Here is a 16713-nt window from a genome sequence, read left to right as displayed (position 1 = left end):
CTGTATGACCTCTTTAACTGTTCTGTACTGGTCTTAAAAGCCATTTTCTCACCTTCTCCATAAACATCCTCCTCTTTGTAGTTCAAAAATCAGATGAACCCAGCCTTGAATATATTCAATGATCCCCTAACTGCAGGCAGGCATCCCCACTTCTGAACTCAATTCCACTTGCTAATATACACTTGCATTGCTTGCTGCACCTGACAACTGGCATTGACAGTTGTAGAAGGACGCTGAGGCCCCTTTGTACATCCACACGTCATTCCTGATGAAGGGCCTGTGCCCGAAACTTCAACTCTCCTGCTCATCGAATGTTGGCTGAGCATTTCCAGCACCACACTTTTAGACTCTGATCTCCAGCATTTGCTCTCCTCACTTTCTCCATATCCCAATGTCACCATTGAAACAATGCACCTCTTTTCTGCTTTTTTTTTAAACACCGCAGAGGCTCTAACTTCACATTGGGGTACTATATTTGCCATGTGTTTGCCAATTGTGTTCTTCGGGAGACAGAGGGTAAATGTGGGGAACGGTTCGCCGAGCGTCACAGCTGGGTCTGCAGAGGCCGACCGGACCTCCCAATCACCACCCAAAGCAAGGAACATGTGCAATGCTTGAGGAACGTATGCAATATGCTCAGTGGCAACGCTGATATTATTGACAGATTTTGAAGTGTCCAAATATCAATAGAGAAAAACAAAATGCAGACCCACAACTTTTTTCCCCATCTGGCTCGATATTTTGTGGCTTTTGATCTTGTCTGGCTGCTCAACTTTCTTATGTCTTTTCCCTAGTGTAGGGGGTGAAGGTCTGCACTAGAAGGCCTAGGTTCAGGGTGAGAGCAGAAAGTTATAAAAGGTACCTAAGGGGCAACGTTTCCATGCAGAGGGTGGTGCGTGTATGGAGTGAGCTGCCAGAGGAAGTGGTGGAGGCTGCTACAATTAAAGCATTTAAAAGGTATCTGGATGGGTATATGTATAGGAAGGTTTAGAGGGATATGAGCCAAGTTCTGGCAAGTGGGACTGGATTAATTTAGGATATCTGGTTGGCATGGACGGGTTGGACCGAAGGGTCTGTTTCTGTGCTGTACATCTCTCCCACTCTAAATAATAAAATGTATACTTTGACAAATTACAAACTATCTCCATGTTAATAAGGTTTAGTTACCACACACTTCACTAACCATTCTCAACAGGTCCTGTCCCTTCAATGACTGAGGAACATCCGCCTCCAGAATGGTCACCGGCTCCTGCCTGCTGTACAGCCGGCCGGTGTGGCCGTGACACAGCAGCTGCGCCAGGAAGGCGGCGGTGACCAGTGACGGGGTCTGCCCGGGCCGCACGGCGCCATTTTCCTAACGGCCGCCGCTTCCCCGCTCGAGCGACTTCTCCTCCCAACCGCCTTCACCCCCGCGTGACGTCTGCACGGGGGGATGGGCGGGGCCGGGGGAGCCTCACCGTCACCAAGCAACAGCCACCTCGCGCTACAACTGCTGCTCCCTGAAGCGGGAAATCTGCATTTAAAGGGACATGGACATTTAACGGGCAATTTCTGCAAATAAATTGCAATGGACAAGATTACATTTCAAAGGGATATCTTAATATGCAAAATGACACAGTCATCTCTAAATGAATCTACATTTCGAAGAGACGTTGCCCTATTAATAAGTAGAAATGACCCTTTCAGAGACATAGTCATATCTAAAGGGGTAAATATACATTATCGAGGGGCAAGATTGCGCTTAGAGAAACACAACACATTTAAAAGGCATAACATAACTACATTTGAAGGGGCATTTTTATATTTAAAAAGACACATTGAAATCTCATAATTAAAAGTACATGGTAATATTGAGAAAGCATGACCATGTTCGAAATAGTGCAGCCACTTTACAAGAAAAGGGATTTGGGCTGGGGCACGCGTGGGGTTGTGGGGGGGGGGGGGGGGGGGGGGGGAGATTAATTTTTCAGAAAGTAAGCAAGTTATTACGATTTGGAATGATCTTGAAGGGGCGATGGCACCAGCAAGTGGCAAAAGTTAATACAAAATTCTTGAAAAGAACATGATTCCAGATATATGTGGATGCAGGGAAATAATTCAACAAAAGAGCCATTACAAATTTATGGAGCAAACAATATCCTTTTGAGAGATGTAAATGGGACCATCAATATTTAAGTAGGAATTCCAATTTTTGCTCTCCTCTCAAAATCTATCTTGTCAGAGTGCAGTGTAAGCCAGTACAATTTGTTATGCCACAGTAGGCCTTGCAACTCAACCTCATTGTGTCCTCACCCAATATTAATGTGTGTGCTTAGCAGTCAAGTTTAAGGAAAGAGGGGATAATGAAAAATACTGGCTCTGCCAGTGATGCTCACATTCCATGAACAAAAATAAAATAGATCACGGTGCTGCCATCATTGCATGTGTCAGAATTAAATGATCAGAAAAATTCTGAACTCACTACAAACAGTTTGTGCACAATGCCGTTATTTCTATTTATTCTTATCATTTTGATTGCGATTTAGTCTGTACCAAATTAAGAGCAGCCTTGGTTTACGTTTCATTGGCAATTCTACATGTTGACTTTCTATTATCACAATCTCTTTGACATTCTTATATGTATTTAAATTAATCTTCAGATTGTTCACAACTAAATGACATTACCAGACTGAAAATTCACAGCCTAAAAAACATTTTGGCATTTGATGAAGTTATTTGGGCAATAGCAATAGCAAATGAAATATCAAAGAAATACAAAGTTATGAGGAGGGATATATATCTTGTTTAACCAAATACAATGGCAGTGCAGAGAATTTCAGAAATGCACAATAAATATTCACAGTGTACCCCTTATTCAATTCATTCAAGAATTTCAAATTGTGTTTGAGGCAATTCAACGGCAAATGGCAACATTTGTTTGTTAATACTCACCATAAATTGTGAATATGATTTTGATAAAAATAATCTATGTTTAATCCCAAATGGAGCAATTAAGTGCAAAGTTACTTTCAACCATTTAATAAAACACTGCAAATTTTATTTCATATGAAAATACAATCATTTTATAAAATCTTTACAAAGAAATATATTAAACAAAATAGCTTTCCTGGGTGTCAATATTTTCAACAGTTATGCAGCTATTATTTAGCAATCAACTAACTCATTGAAATAATTTCAGAATAAATTAGCTGCTTCATTATTATACATTGTGATATTTCAATTAAAATATCTCAAAGGAAATCTTTAACACAAAGCAAAGTTAGATAAAATTACAAAAGTATCTTGCAGAATTCACTTCAAATCATATCTGTTGAATCACAAAAAGATGATGCTCAATGCACCAAATGATGGACAATCACTGGTAATGATGGAAAAACATTGTAAAGAATGTATATATCTCAATTATATCTTAAATGAATATCTACTCTGCCTTGGACAACAACAACTGAAAGTTTTTTTGACAAATCGAAAACTACAACAGCAAACCTTTAGAAAATCCACCACTGAGCCAAAGCTTGAATAAAAGTTTTTTTCAGAAAATCCTTTAAAGATATCAGGCTTCTCCAGCTTCAATTAGCTGAAGAAGAAAAAAAACTGCATCTGGTTGGAGACGTGAATAGAAAAGAATCAGAGGGATATGGACCAAATGCTGGCAAATGGGTCACTAGATTAATTTAGGATATTTGGTTGTCTGGACTGAAGGGTTTGCTTCTGTGCTCTACAACTCTATTTCTACATAGTCAGAATCAATTTCACAAAACTAGGCCATTCATCCTTTACAGCCTGTTTTGGCTGTGGCCTAACTACATACGTTTCAATGCAAGTTTCAGAAAGATTTCAGCAGCTCTTTTCAAAAAGTGAACATGCTTTCAGACTTTAACAATGTTTCTGAATATATCAATGTAACTATTCTCAATGTTAAGGATCAGCCAATTCAGAATGTCATTTAAATGTAGAGCTTTTCTAACAATAGGTGTGAATTCTGTCTGTGTCCCAATATCGAGTCAGACTGACATTGTTGTTCGAAAAGCTCTGCATTTAAATGACATTCTTGAAGGTAATTTAAAACAAGTGCTAGGATTAACGTACCAAAGAACAGAAGCCCGTTCTAAAATATGGAAGATTTAATCTAAAATTGTTTAGTGAAGGACATCTCCATGACCGTGGCCTCCTTTGGCTATAAATTCTGTGATTATGATCTTATTGTCCATGACCACCTGAAGAAAGAGCAGCACTCTGAAATGGAGTGATCAGTAAAATTGTCTCATTTGGCTCACCCAAGGTTAGAAATGGAAGCATATCTCTTCAAGGTTACAGTTTGATTTGCCCTTTCAACGTTCTTGAAACTTAAGGTGTTCCATTGTAGTGTTCAATTCTGATCCATTAAAATCAGTACTGATTGTGTTGCTGGTCAAAGCACAGCAGGCCAGGCAGCATCTCAGGAATAGAGAATTCGACGTTTCGAGCATAAGCCCTTCATCAGGAATAGAGAGAGAGAGCCAAGCAGGCTAAGATAAAAGGTAGGGAGGAGGAACTAGGGGGAGGGGCGATGGAGGTGGGATAGGTGGAAGGAGGTCAAGGTGAGGGTGATAGGCCGGAGTGGGTGGGGGCGGAGAGGTCAGGAAGAGATTGCAGGTTAGGAGGGCGGTGCTGAGTTGAGGGAACCGACTGAGACAAGGTGGGAGGAGGGGAAATGAGGAAACTGGAGAAATCTGAATTCATACCTTGTGGTTGGAGGGTTCCCAGGCGGAAGATGAGGCGGCTCCTCCTCCAGCCGTCGTTGTGTTGTGTTCTGCCGGTGGAGGAGTCCAAGGACCTGCATGTCCGCGGTGGAGTGGGAGGGAGAGTTAAGGTGTTGAGCCACGGGGTGATTGGGTTGGTTGGTTCGGGCGGCCCGGAGGTGTTCTCTGAAGCGTTCCGCAAGTAAGCGGCCTGTCTCACCAATATAGAGGAGGCCACATCGGGTGCAGCGGATGCAATAGATGATGTGTGTGGAGGTACAGGTGAACTTGTGGCGGATATGGAAGGATCCCTTGGGGCCTTGGAGGGAAGTGAGTGTGGAGGTGCGGGCGCAAGTTTTACATTTCCTGCGGTTGCAGGGGAAGGTGCCGGGAGTGGAGGTTGGGTTGGTTGGGGTGTGGACCTGACGAGGGAGTCACGAAGGGAGTGGTCTTTGCGGAACGCTGATAGGGGAGGGGAGGGAAATAGATCCCTGGTGGTGGGGTCCGTTTGCAGGTGGCAGAAATGACGGCGGATGATACGTTGTATACGGAGGTTGGTGGGGTGGTAGGTGAGAACCAGTGGGGTTCTGTCTTGGTGGCGGTTGGAGGAGCGGGGCTCAAGGGCGGAGGAGCGGGAAGTGGAGGAGATGCGGTGGAGGGCATCGTCGATCACGTCTGGGGGGAATCTGCGGTGCTTGAAGAAGGAGGCCATCTGGGCTGTGCGGTGTTGGAATTGGTCCTCCTGGGAGCAGATGCGGCGGAGACGAAGGAATTGGGAATATGGGATGGCGTTTTTACAGGGGGCAGGGTGGGAGGAGGTGAAGTCCAGGTAGCTGTGGGAGTCAGTCGGTTTATAATAGATGTCTGTGTTGAGTCGGTCGCCCGAGATAGAAATGGAAAGGTCTAGGAAGGGAGGGAGGAGTCTGAGACAGTCCAGGTGAATTTGAGGTCGGGATGGAAGGTGTGAGTAAAGTTGATGAACTGTTCAACCTCCTCGTGGGAGCACGAGGCAGCGCCGAGTTGCCATGGGCACCCGCATGGGCCCCAGCTATGCCTGCCTCTTCGTAGGATATGTGGAACAGTCCATCTTCCGCAACTACACTGGCACCACCCCCCATCTTTTCCTCCGCTACATCGATGATTGTATTGGCACTGCCTCGTGCTCCCTCCGCCACCAAGACAGAACCCCACTGGTTCTCACCTACCACCCCACCAACCTCCGCATACAACGTATCATCCGCAGCCATTTCCGCCACCTCCAAACGGACCCCACCACCAAGGATATATTTCCCTCCCCTCCCCTATCAGCGTTCCGCAAGGACCACTCCCTTCGTGACTCCCTCGTCAGATCCACACACCCCACCAACCCAACCTCCACCCCCGCACCTTCCCCTGCAACCGCAGGAAATGTAAAACTTGCGCCCACACCTCCACACTCACTTCCCTCCAAGGCCCCAAGGGATCCTTCCATATCCGCCACAAGTTCACCTGTACCTCCACACACATCATCTATTGCATCCGCTGCACCCGATGTGGCCTCCTCTATATTGGTGAGACAGGCTGCTTACTTGCGGAACGCTTCAGAGAACACCTCCGGGCCGCCCGGACCAACCAACCCAATCACCCCGTGGCTCAACACTTTAACTCTCCCTCCCACTCCACCGAGGACATGCAGGTCCTTGGACTCCTCCACCGCAGAACACAACTACACGACGGCTGGAGGAGAAGCGCCTCATCTTCCGCCTGGGAACCCTCCAACCACAAGGTATGAATTCAGATTTCTCCAGCTTCCTCATTTCCCCTCCCCCCACCTTGTCTCAGTCGGTTCCCTCAACTCAGCACCGCCCTCCTAACCTGCAATCCTCTTCCTGACCTCTCCGCCCCCACCCCACTCCGGCCTATCACCCTCACCTTGACCTCCTTCCACCTATCCCACCTCCATCGCCCCTCCCCCTAGTTCCTCCTCCCCACCTTTTATCTTAGCCGGCTTGGCTCTCTCTCTCTTATTCCTGATGAAGGGCTTATGCTCGAAACGTCGAATTCTCTATTCCTGAGATGCTGCCTGGCCTGCTGTGCTTTGACCAGCAACACATTTGCAGCTGTGATCTCCAGCATCTGCAGACCTCATTTTTTACATTAAAATCAGTATCCAGTCTCATCCGAGTGCAGAACCAACTCAACTGACAGAACAAACAAAACAACTTTTTGGTTTGCTTTTTAGATGTGACATCTTCTCTCCCTCCCTCTCTGGTGACCCAATAGGACTACCAGAGTTGGAAGTACCACTCTCGAAATACAATTGCTGACCTACAGTTTTCTTGTGCTGCTGAACATAAGGATTTAAAAGCTGCTAGCCTGATCTCGCACAAAGCACAAAAACAGACTGTTCACCCATGTCTGCACAGAGGAGAAATTTCAGGAGGAACAAATCACAAAAATAACAACTGTTACCAGTCCCACAACACGTTTCCCATGGACAAAGTTAAAAATCTCACAACACCAGGTTGTAAACCAACACATTTATTTGTAAACACTAACATTTGGAGCATTGCTCTTTTATCAGGTTGGTTGTGGAGAATGAGATCATGATCATGGAATTTATAGCCAAAGGAGTCCAGTGCCATGGAGATGTGATATATTAAACAATTTGAGATTAAATCTTTCATCTTTTAGAATGGGTTTCTGCTCTTTGGCATGTTAATTCCTGAAGTGGTTTTTAATTACCTTCTCAAGAAAGTCATTCAAATGCAGAGCTTTTCTAACAATAGGTGTGAATTCTCTCTGGGTCCCAATGTTGAGTCAGAGGGACATTTTTCTTTGAAATGTTTTGCATTTAAATTACATTCTTGAGAAGGTAGTTTTTAGATTAGGTTGGGCTGGATTGGCCGTGCTAAATTACCCTTATTGTTCAGGATATGCACTGTAGGGTGGATTAGCTATGAAAAATACGAAGGGGGTGGGTCTGGGTGGCAATGGTGCTAAATGCCTTCTTAACCATCCAGTCTACCAGTTCTTTGCAGGTTGCATCACCATGTACCTGAACTCTCCCATGTCTCTGTTTTAACTATACAAGTCCGGTCCTTCCTCATTTTAGCAAAATGCAACCCCTTGCTTTTATTCATACCTCTCTCATATACGCACACCCTAACACTCTCTCACACTCACAGACTTATACTCCATCACACTTACACTTTACCAAGCATGCACTGTCACACACAAACTCACAACTCTATGGAGTGAATTTTTATTGGCAGAATTATATTTGCAGATACTTTCAATTTTGCTCACAAAGCACACAATCTACAGGCAGTCAATCCATGTAATATTTTATATATTCCTACTTTAAAAACAGAACTGGTCTGATTCAAGATTGGGATACTGACATACTAGCTATCCACAACTTTAATGCATTGTGTGAGCTGAGATATCATTTTTTTAAAAATATAAAACCATAAGTCTTCAAGAACATGACTTAGATGTTGTTCTTAGATTTACATATTAATGAACCAAAACCTGCAACCCACTCTGAAAGATATCAGTTGCATGACGCTGCGTATTTTGCTATAAGATCTGTGTCTTATGATCCTGCTCCACAGCTACCTGTGGAAGGAGCGGTGCTCCGAAAGCTAGTGCTTCCAAATAAACCTGTTGGACTATAATCTGGTCTTGTGTGATTTTTAACTTTATCCACTCCAGTCCGATACTGGCACCTCCACATCGTTTCTGGTGAACACAGCCCATACCTCCTAGTGCTGCCAGGAAACTTTACAATGCCAATGAAACAACACAGTACCTGCACTCCTGAAAAATTTACAATTTCTAATGATACTAGCTATCCATGCACTGCTCCATCTGATAAACAACATTGAAAACTTAGTGCAGGAGGCTGAAAGAAATGAACAGCTTTAAAACAAAAAACCGCTTAGAGCTCAAAGCTTTCAATGAGAGTCTGAGCCTGCGGTAAATTCAGGTAATCTTTATTGTGACCCAACTTTGTTAAAGCTTCAGATCCCCCAGCAAAAAGGTGTAGAAAAACTAGCTGCTTTTTAAACAGCTCAAGGTCAAAGCACACGTACTGCTCACCCCACCACCCCCCCCCATCACCCCACCACCCTACCACCCTTTCTTAACTATTGGTCATCACCGAGTTGTCCCTTTGTAATTGGATCCTTGGTACGGCCGTAACCTGGAGGAAGTATTGCCTCACTCAGCAATTTCAACCCATATCCTGTCTCCTAGTAAGTTTCTGCCCACTCATCTGCCAGGGGCTGAGTGGTGGGGGGATGGGGGGGATAGGGGGAGGAAAGACGGGAGGTGCTGAGCAGTATTGTTTTTGGATTAGTGGTGCTGGAAGAGCACAGCAGTTCAGGCAGCATCCAAAGTGCAGCGAAATCGACGTTTCAGGCAAAAGCCCTTCATCAAGAAGGGCTGATTTATTCCTGATGAAGGGCTTTTCCCCAAACGTCGATTTCGCTGCACTTTGGATGCTGCCTGAACTGCTGTGCTCTTCCAGCACTACAAATCCCGAATCTGGTTTCCAGCATCTGCAGTCATTGTTTTTACCTAAACAGTATAGTGTTAACCACACAGCTCTGTGTCTGGAGTCACTGTAGGCTGGACTAGGTAAAGGATGCAGCTGGATGACTGAATGAATCCTTTCCCACAATGGCAGTTTCCTTCTCTAAAAAGAGCATGCGTGAATCAGATGGGGCCCCCCACCCCAAAAACGGTTTCACTATCAGATTCTGAACTCCAGATTTCGGACCGAATTCCAATTCCGTGATCTGCCATGGGCTGGATTCAAACTCAGAAGTCCCCGGAACTGGGTTGATAGTCCAGTCCCTAATGGCACTCGATTGTTGCTCCTTCAATCACCCTGCGATGGCACGTGAACTCGTTGGTGCCTCCGCAGGTGGGAGGAGCAGATGAAGGCCTTCCCACACTCCGTGCAGCTGAAGGGCTTCTCCCCAGTGTGGATCCGCTGGTGGGTCTGGAGATTGGAGGAATCGCTGAACCCCTTCCTGCACTCAGGACAGCTGAAGGGCCACTCCCCTGTGTGAAGCCGCTGGTGTCTCAGCAGGATGGAGGAATTGCTGAAGGCCTTCCCGCACTCGGTGCAGGGGAATGGCCTCTCCCCCATATGGATCCGCCGGTGGGTCAGCAGAGTGGTGGAATTGCTGAAGGCCTTCCTGCACTCGGGGCAGCTGAAGGGTTTCTCCCCAGTGTGGAGACGCTGGTGCTTCCACAAGTTGCTCACCTGACTAAATCCCCTCCCGCACTTGGGACAGGTGAATGGCCTCTCCCGTGTGTGGACCCGCTGGTGAGTCAGCAGGTGGGAGGAATTGCTGAAGGCCTTCCCACACTCGGGGCAGCTGTAGGGCCTCTCCCCCCGTGTGGACCCGCCAGTGGGTCAGCAGGTCAGAGGAATGTCTGAACGCCTTCTTGCACTCGGAGCAAGAAAACGGCCTCTCACCAGTGTGGAGTCGCCTGTGGGTCTGGAGGTTGAAGGAATTGCTGAAGGCCTTCCCGCACTCGGGACATGGGAATGGCCTCTCCCCTGTGTGGACCCGCTGGTGAGTCCGCAGGGCAGAGGCCTGGGTAAAGCCCTTCCCACACTCAGGGCAGCTGAAGGGCCTTTCTCTGGTGTGACTGCGCCGATGAGTCTCCAGGGCAGACGGGACACGGAAGCCTTTCCCACAGTTACCACATTTCCACGGTTTCTCCACAGGGCGGGATTCCTCAGGTTTCTCCATGGCCGAAGCTTCAACCGCACACAATCGTGTGTAGAGCCCCTTCGCACAGTGATTTCCTCTTAACAGGTGGTATAACTGTTACACACTCCACACTCAGTGCACTGCAACAGTAGGTCTCTCATCCAGTCCCACTGATACTGGAAATGTACTCAAACAGGAACCAAAAAGCTTTGCCCCTTCCCACAGAATCACAGTCAAAAATGGATTGAGTGACCGTCAGACATTGACACCAAACTGAGGACTGCTGACTCTGGAGAGTCACTGTCAAAAAGTACAGCACTGGAAAAGCACAGAGATCAGGCAGCGTCCGAGGAGCAGGAGAGTTGACGTTACAGTCGATTTTGAAACTTCTGTCTTCAGATCTTCAAACGCTGTAAAATGAGAATATAAAAGTCATCACTGTCAGTCCAGGGTAGAAATTCAGAACAAGTAATTCTGCTTTCTGGAGAACATTCTTTTCTTTTATTATTCCACAAAATTGAAAGCGCCATCCCATTCTCTCTCTCCCCCTCTGTTCTCACTCCATTTTAACTAATTCTCCTGAAGATGCTGATTCAGGATTTTACAGGGGCAGAAAAGCAAAAACGTCAATACTTATCTCTCTGAAACTCCACCTGAAAGTTAATATCTTTCATGTCATTGGCATAATGCTGAGAGTGAACAGGTCTGATTTGGAAAGCAAAACAATGTGTACCAATTCAGGATGAACCTGCAATGCAGCTTCTTGAGGAACAACCTCAAGAAATGGTTAATGTCCCCGGGAAGGGGAGCAGAATGAGACATCAAGGTATTAACACCAACACCAGAGAGAGAAACTGAACATACAGACGTGGCAAACGTTAGTGGAAAGCCAGTCACAGAGATATACACACAGAAACAGACACAGGCACTCCAGTCAAAATCTTCTGTGCTGACCAGATATCCTAAATTAATCTAGACACATTTGCCAGCAGTTGTTCCCTGTCCCTCTGACCCGTTCGTATTGATACACCCGCCAGATGCCTTTTAAATGCTGTAATTGTACCAGCCTCCACTACTTTCTCTGGCAGGTCATTCCGTACACACTTTCACCATCCTCCCACCTACCTTATCGTGAAAAAGTTGCCTCCTTAGGTCTCGATTAAATCTCCACGCCCCCTCCCCCGCCGCTCTCACCCTAAACCAATCACCCTCTAGTTCTGGACTCCCCCCCCCCAAGGGAAAGACCCTATCCATGCTCCTCATGATTTTATAAAAGTCTATCAGGTTACCCCTCAGATTCTGGCGCGGGCTGGGGAAAACAGCGCCAGGCTATCCTTCCGTCCCTCCTCACCCGGGCAATGAAGACACATACCTGAGTTTGCAGAGTCTGCTCCTTCCCTGGATTCACTCCAGTTGCTACCAGTGAACAGAGTGTCTCCCGCTTAGATTGAAGAGTTGTCCAGCGAAAGGGTTTTACTCTGAAAGAGCGGAGCCACTTCCGCGTTGTGACGTCATCGATGGGTCGAGGCGGCGGAGGGAGAGACAGGAAGGGGAGGAGCGAGCAGCGCGGAGAGGGGCGGGCGACAGGGCGACTGGGTGGAGCGAGAGGCGGAGAGCGGCCGGGACAGTGGGAGGAGCAAGTGACGAGGGACGGTCTCCGAGACGAAGGGGCGTGACGAGACGAAGGGGCGGGGCGAACGGCGGGTCCGCACTGCGCCTGCTCCGCATTGAGGCCCGCGCTGCGTTGCACAGTTTGCAAAAATTCTTTCCTTTCAGAGAATCCGCACAATGTAGAAGCAGGTCACCCGGCCCAATGGGACCACACCGACCTCCGAAGGGTAACCCACCCACATCCATTCCCTTTTCCCTCCTGCCCGATATTTACCCCCCGATTAGACCTCACCTGCACATACCTGGGCACTATGGGTAACAACATGGCGAATCCACCCTAATCTGCACATCCCTGGAGCCCATGGGGCAATTTATCACGGCCAATCCACCCTCACCCTTCACAGATTAACTGCACTCCGGGAAAAACATTGCTCCTCCTCATCCCCACCTTAAATCTACTCCCCCTAATTTTATGGCCGAGTCTCATCCACTAGCAGAAACTACTCGACAGGGCAGGGAGCTGGTGAGCTTGCGTCTGGATGGTATGCTCTTCAGAGGGGTTGAATGGCCTACTTCCACACTGTAGGGATTGAATGATTCACTGCAGTCGTGTTTGCCCCGGATCACAGTGCGCAGAACCTCCCATCTTCCACCTTCCACCAAATCAAAAGACAAGTCTCACCCTCCGCTCTCGTATGTGTTATCTGTCTGCTTGATCGTTTCCAGTGAATACGGCCCAAATCCCGCTGCTGTCAGTAAACTTTAAAATGCTCAGGAAACAATGCAATACCTGCGGTACTGAAAACCGTCAGGTTTCTAATGATAACAGTGACTGATTCACTCCTTCTGATGTACAGCAGTGGAAATACAATGTTGGAGGCTGAAAGAAATGAGCAGTTTAAAACAAGAACCCACCTAACCCTTCACTCAGTTCCCCACTCAGCACACTGTACTTACTGCCGGTAAACCTTAAAGCACTTCATCCCCACAGTGCAGTGAATTCCCACTTTCCACTAAAATTCTGGATGTACTCATTCACTCAGTTGCTGTCCCACAAATTAAAGATTTCACTGTAACTTGTTCTGTGCAACGAACCAGAATTGATCAGGGACCTCGAAGTGAAGGAACCATTGGGAAGTCGTGACCATAACACAATTTGAGAGGGAGAGGGTACAATCGAAAGTGACAATATTTCTGTTGAATAAAGGGAACTATGGAGCTATGAGGAGTGGGCTGGCCAAAGTTCAATGGTGCAATACCTTAGCAGGGTTGGCAGTGGAGGAACAATGGCAGACATTTCTGTGTATAATGCAGAAGATGCAGGACCAGTTCATTCCAAAATGGAAGAAAGATCCTAGGAGGAAGCATGGGTGACTGTGGCTGACGAGGGAAGTTAAGAAACATATGAAGTTAAAAGAGGAAAAGTATAACATAGCAAAGATAAATGGGAAAACGGAGAACTGGGAAGCTTTTAAAGAACAACAGAGGATTACTAAGAAGGAAATACATAGAGAAAAAAATGAGGTACGAAGGTAAACTGGCCAAAAATATAAAGGAGGATTGTAAAAGCTTTTTTAGGTATGTGAAAGGCAAAAAAAATGGTTAGGACTAAAATTGGGCCCTTGAAGACAGAAACAGGGGAATATATAATGGGGAACAAAGAAATGGCAGAAGAATTGAATTGGTACTTCAGATCTGTGTTCACTGGGGAAGACATAAGCAATCTCCCTGAGGTAACAGTGGCTGAAGGAACTGATCTTAAGGGAATTTATATTTGCCAGGAATTGGTGTTGGAGAGACTGTTAGGTCTGAAGGTTGATAGGTCCCTGGGCCCTGATGGTCTACATCCCAGGGGACTGAAGGAGCTGGCTCGAGCAATCGTGGATGCGTTGGTGATTATGTTCCAGAGTTCGATAGATTTGGGATCAGTTCCTGCGGATTGGAGGGTGGCTAATGTTGTACCACGTTTTAAGAAAGGTGGGAGAGAGAAAGCAGGAAATTATAGAACAGTTAATCTGACCTCAGTGGGAAAGATGCTAGAGTCTATTGTAAAGGATGAAATTACGACACATCTGGATAGTAGTAACAGAGTCAGCATGGATTTATGAAGGGGAAATCACGCTTGACTAATCTTCTGGAATTTTTTGAGGATGTAACTCTGAAGATGGACGAGGGAGATCCATTAGATGTAGTGTACCTGGACTTTCAGAAAGCTTTTGATCAAGTCCCACATAGGAGGTTAGTGAGCAAAATTAGGGCACATGGTATTGGGGGCAAAGTACGAACTTGGATTGAAAGTTGGTTGGCTAACAGGAAACAGAGTAGTGAAAAACGGTTCCATTTTGGAATGGCAGGCAGTGACCAGTGGGGTACCGCAGGGATCAGTGCTGGGACTGCAGCTTTTCATAATATATATTAATGATATAGAAGATGGTGTTAATAATAACATTAGCAAATTTGCTGATAATACTAAGCTGGGTGGCAGGGTGAAATGTGATGAGGATGTTAGGAGATTGCAGGGTGACCTGGACAGGTTAGGTGAGTGGTCAGATGCATAGCAGATGCAGTTTAATGTGGATAAATGTATGGTTATCCACTTTGGTGGCAAGAACAGGAAGGCAGATTATGACCTAAATGGTAAAGGGGCAGTACAAAGAGATCTGGGTGTTCTTGTACACCAGTCAATGAAGGTAAGCATGCAGGTACAGCAGGTAGTGAAGAAGGCTAATAGCATGCTGGTCTTCATAACAAGAGGATTGAGTATAGAAGCAAAGAGGTTCTTCTGCAGCTGTACAGGGCCCTGGTGAGACCACACCTGGAGTACTGTGTGCAGTTCTGGTCTCCAAATTTGAGGAAAAACATTCTGGCTATTGAGGGAGTGCAGCATAGGTTCACAAAGTCAATTCCTGGAATGGCGGGACTACCTTTCACTGAAAGACTGGAGCGACTGAGCTTGTATACCCCTGCGTTTAGAAGACTGAGATGGGATCTGATTGAGACATATAAGAGTATTAAAGGATTGGACACTCTGGAGGCAGAAAACCTGTTTCCACTGATGGGTGAGTGCCGAACCAGAGGACGCAGCTTAAAAATACAGGGTAGACCATTTAGGACAGAGATGAGGAGAAACATCTTCACCCAGAGAGTGGTGGCTGTGTGGAATGCTGTGCCCCAGTAGGCAGTGGAGGCCCAGTCTCTGGATTCACTTCAGAAAGAGTTGGATAGAGCTCTCAAGGATAATGGAATCAAGGGTTATGGAGATAAGGCAGGAACAGGATACTGATTAAGGATGATCAGCCATGATCATATTGAATGGTGGTGCAGGCTCGAAGGGCAGAATGCCTACTCCCGCACCTATTGTCTATTGCTCCCAGTAAGGGCAAAACATCTTTGAAAGCTGCTCTGAAAGTGCTCTGACTCTTCTGCTTTCAGCAAAGCTGATTAGAGTTATAAAGCATGGAAACAGACCCTTCGGCCCAGTTTGTCATGCAAACCAAATATCCTAAGTTAACCTAGTCACATTTGGCCCATAACCCTCTAAATCCTTCCTATTCATGTACCTATCCAGATGCCTTTTAATGTTGTCATTATCTGGTAGTTTGTTACACACATGCACCATCCTCTGCATGAAAACCTTGCCGGCCACGTCCCTTTTAAATCATTCCCCTCTCACCTCAAACATATGCCCTCTAGTTTTGGACACCCCTACCCTGGGGAAAAGTGCTTGGGTATTTACCCTATCCATGCCCCTCATAAACATCTATAAGATCACCCCACAGCCTCCAATTCTCCATGGAAAATATCCCTAGCCTCTTCAGCCTCTCGCTGTAGGTCACAAGCATGGCAACAGCCTTGTAAATCTTCCCCAACCACTTCCAAAGTTTCACAATCTTTTTGCTATAGCAGGGAGACCAGAACTGAACACAGTATTCCAAAAGTGGCTGAAACAATGTCTTATACAGCTGCAAAATGCAACACCTCTCATTTCTCTAAATTAAACTCCATCTGCCACTCCTTGACCCATTGGCCCACCTGAACAATTCTAATTTATAATGAACTCTCTTTCCTCTCTTATTCCGTAGAAGCTGAAACTCCCTATCCCACATACTCTCTTTCCATTTGCTGAACCTAATCCCTGCTGTACCTCATCCTGAAGGGTCTGCTTCATGCTGACCAACAGGCCCACACTCAGGAGAGATCTAATTGAAACACAGAATACTGAATGGCCTGGACACAGTGGATGTTGGGACGATGTTTATGTTGGTAGGAGAGACTCGGGCCCGAGGGCATAGCCTCAGAGTAAATAGAAGGCCTTTTAGAACATAGATAAACATAAAACTCTTCAACCATATAGTGGTGAATCTATGGAATTCATTGCCACAGAAGGTTGCAGAGGCGAGGTCACTGAGTATATTTAAGACTGAGACATATGTTCTTGAGTACGAAGGGGATTGAGGGTTATGGAGAGAAAGCAAGAGAATGGGATTGAGAAACCTATGAGCCACAATTGAATGGTATGAGCAGACTTGATGGGCTGAATGGGCTACTTTCTGCTCCTATGTCTTCTCGTCTCTTGCTGTCCTGGACACAGTAAGAGAACTGGGAACAGAAGACGGCCATTTGGTCTTTCGAGCCTGCACCAGCATTGAACAGATCATAACTGGATG

At 46.3% G+C, this 16713-nt stretch overlaps 1 pseudogene; it reads right to left on the bottom strand.

Annotated features, from left to right (window-relative positions):
• The window catches only part of LOC132808215 (zinc finger protein 271-like), a 51037-nt pseudogene extending 39083 nt beyond the window's left edge, over positions 1-11954 (bottom strand).
• Between the last annotated feature and the right edge of the window lie 4759 nt (positions 11955-16713).

Source organism: Hemiscyllium ocellatum (genome assembly GCF_020745735.1).
Source record: "Hemiscyllium ocellatum isolate sHemOce1 chromosome 27 unlocalized genomic scaffold, sHemOce1.pat.X.cur. SUPER_27_unloc_37, whole genome shotgun sequence".
In the NCBI taxonomy this organism is placed as follows: Eukaryota; Metazoa; Chordata; class Chondrichthyes; order Orectolobiformes; family Hemiscylliidae; genus Hemiscyllium; species Hemiscyllium ocellatum.
Note: the sequence above shows the minus strand (reverse complement) of the source record. Positions and strands in the feature narration are given on the sequence as shown.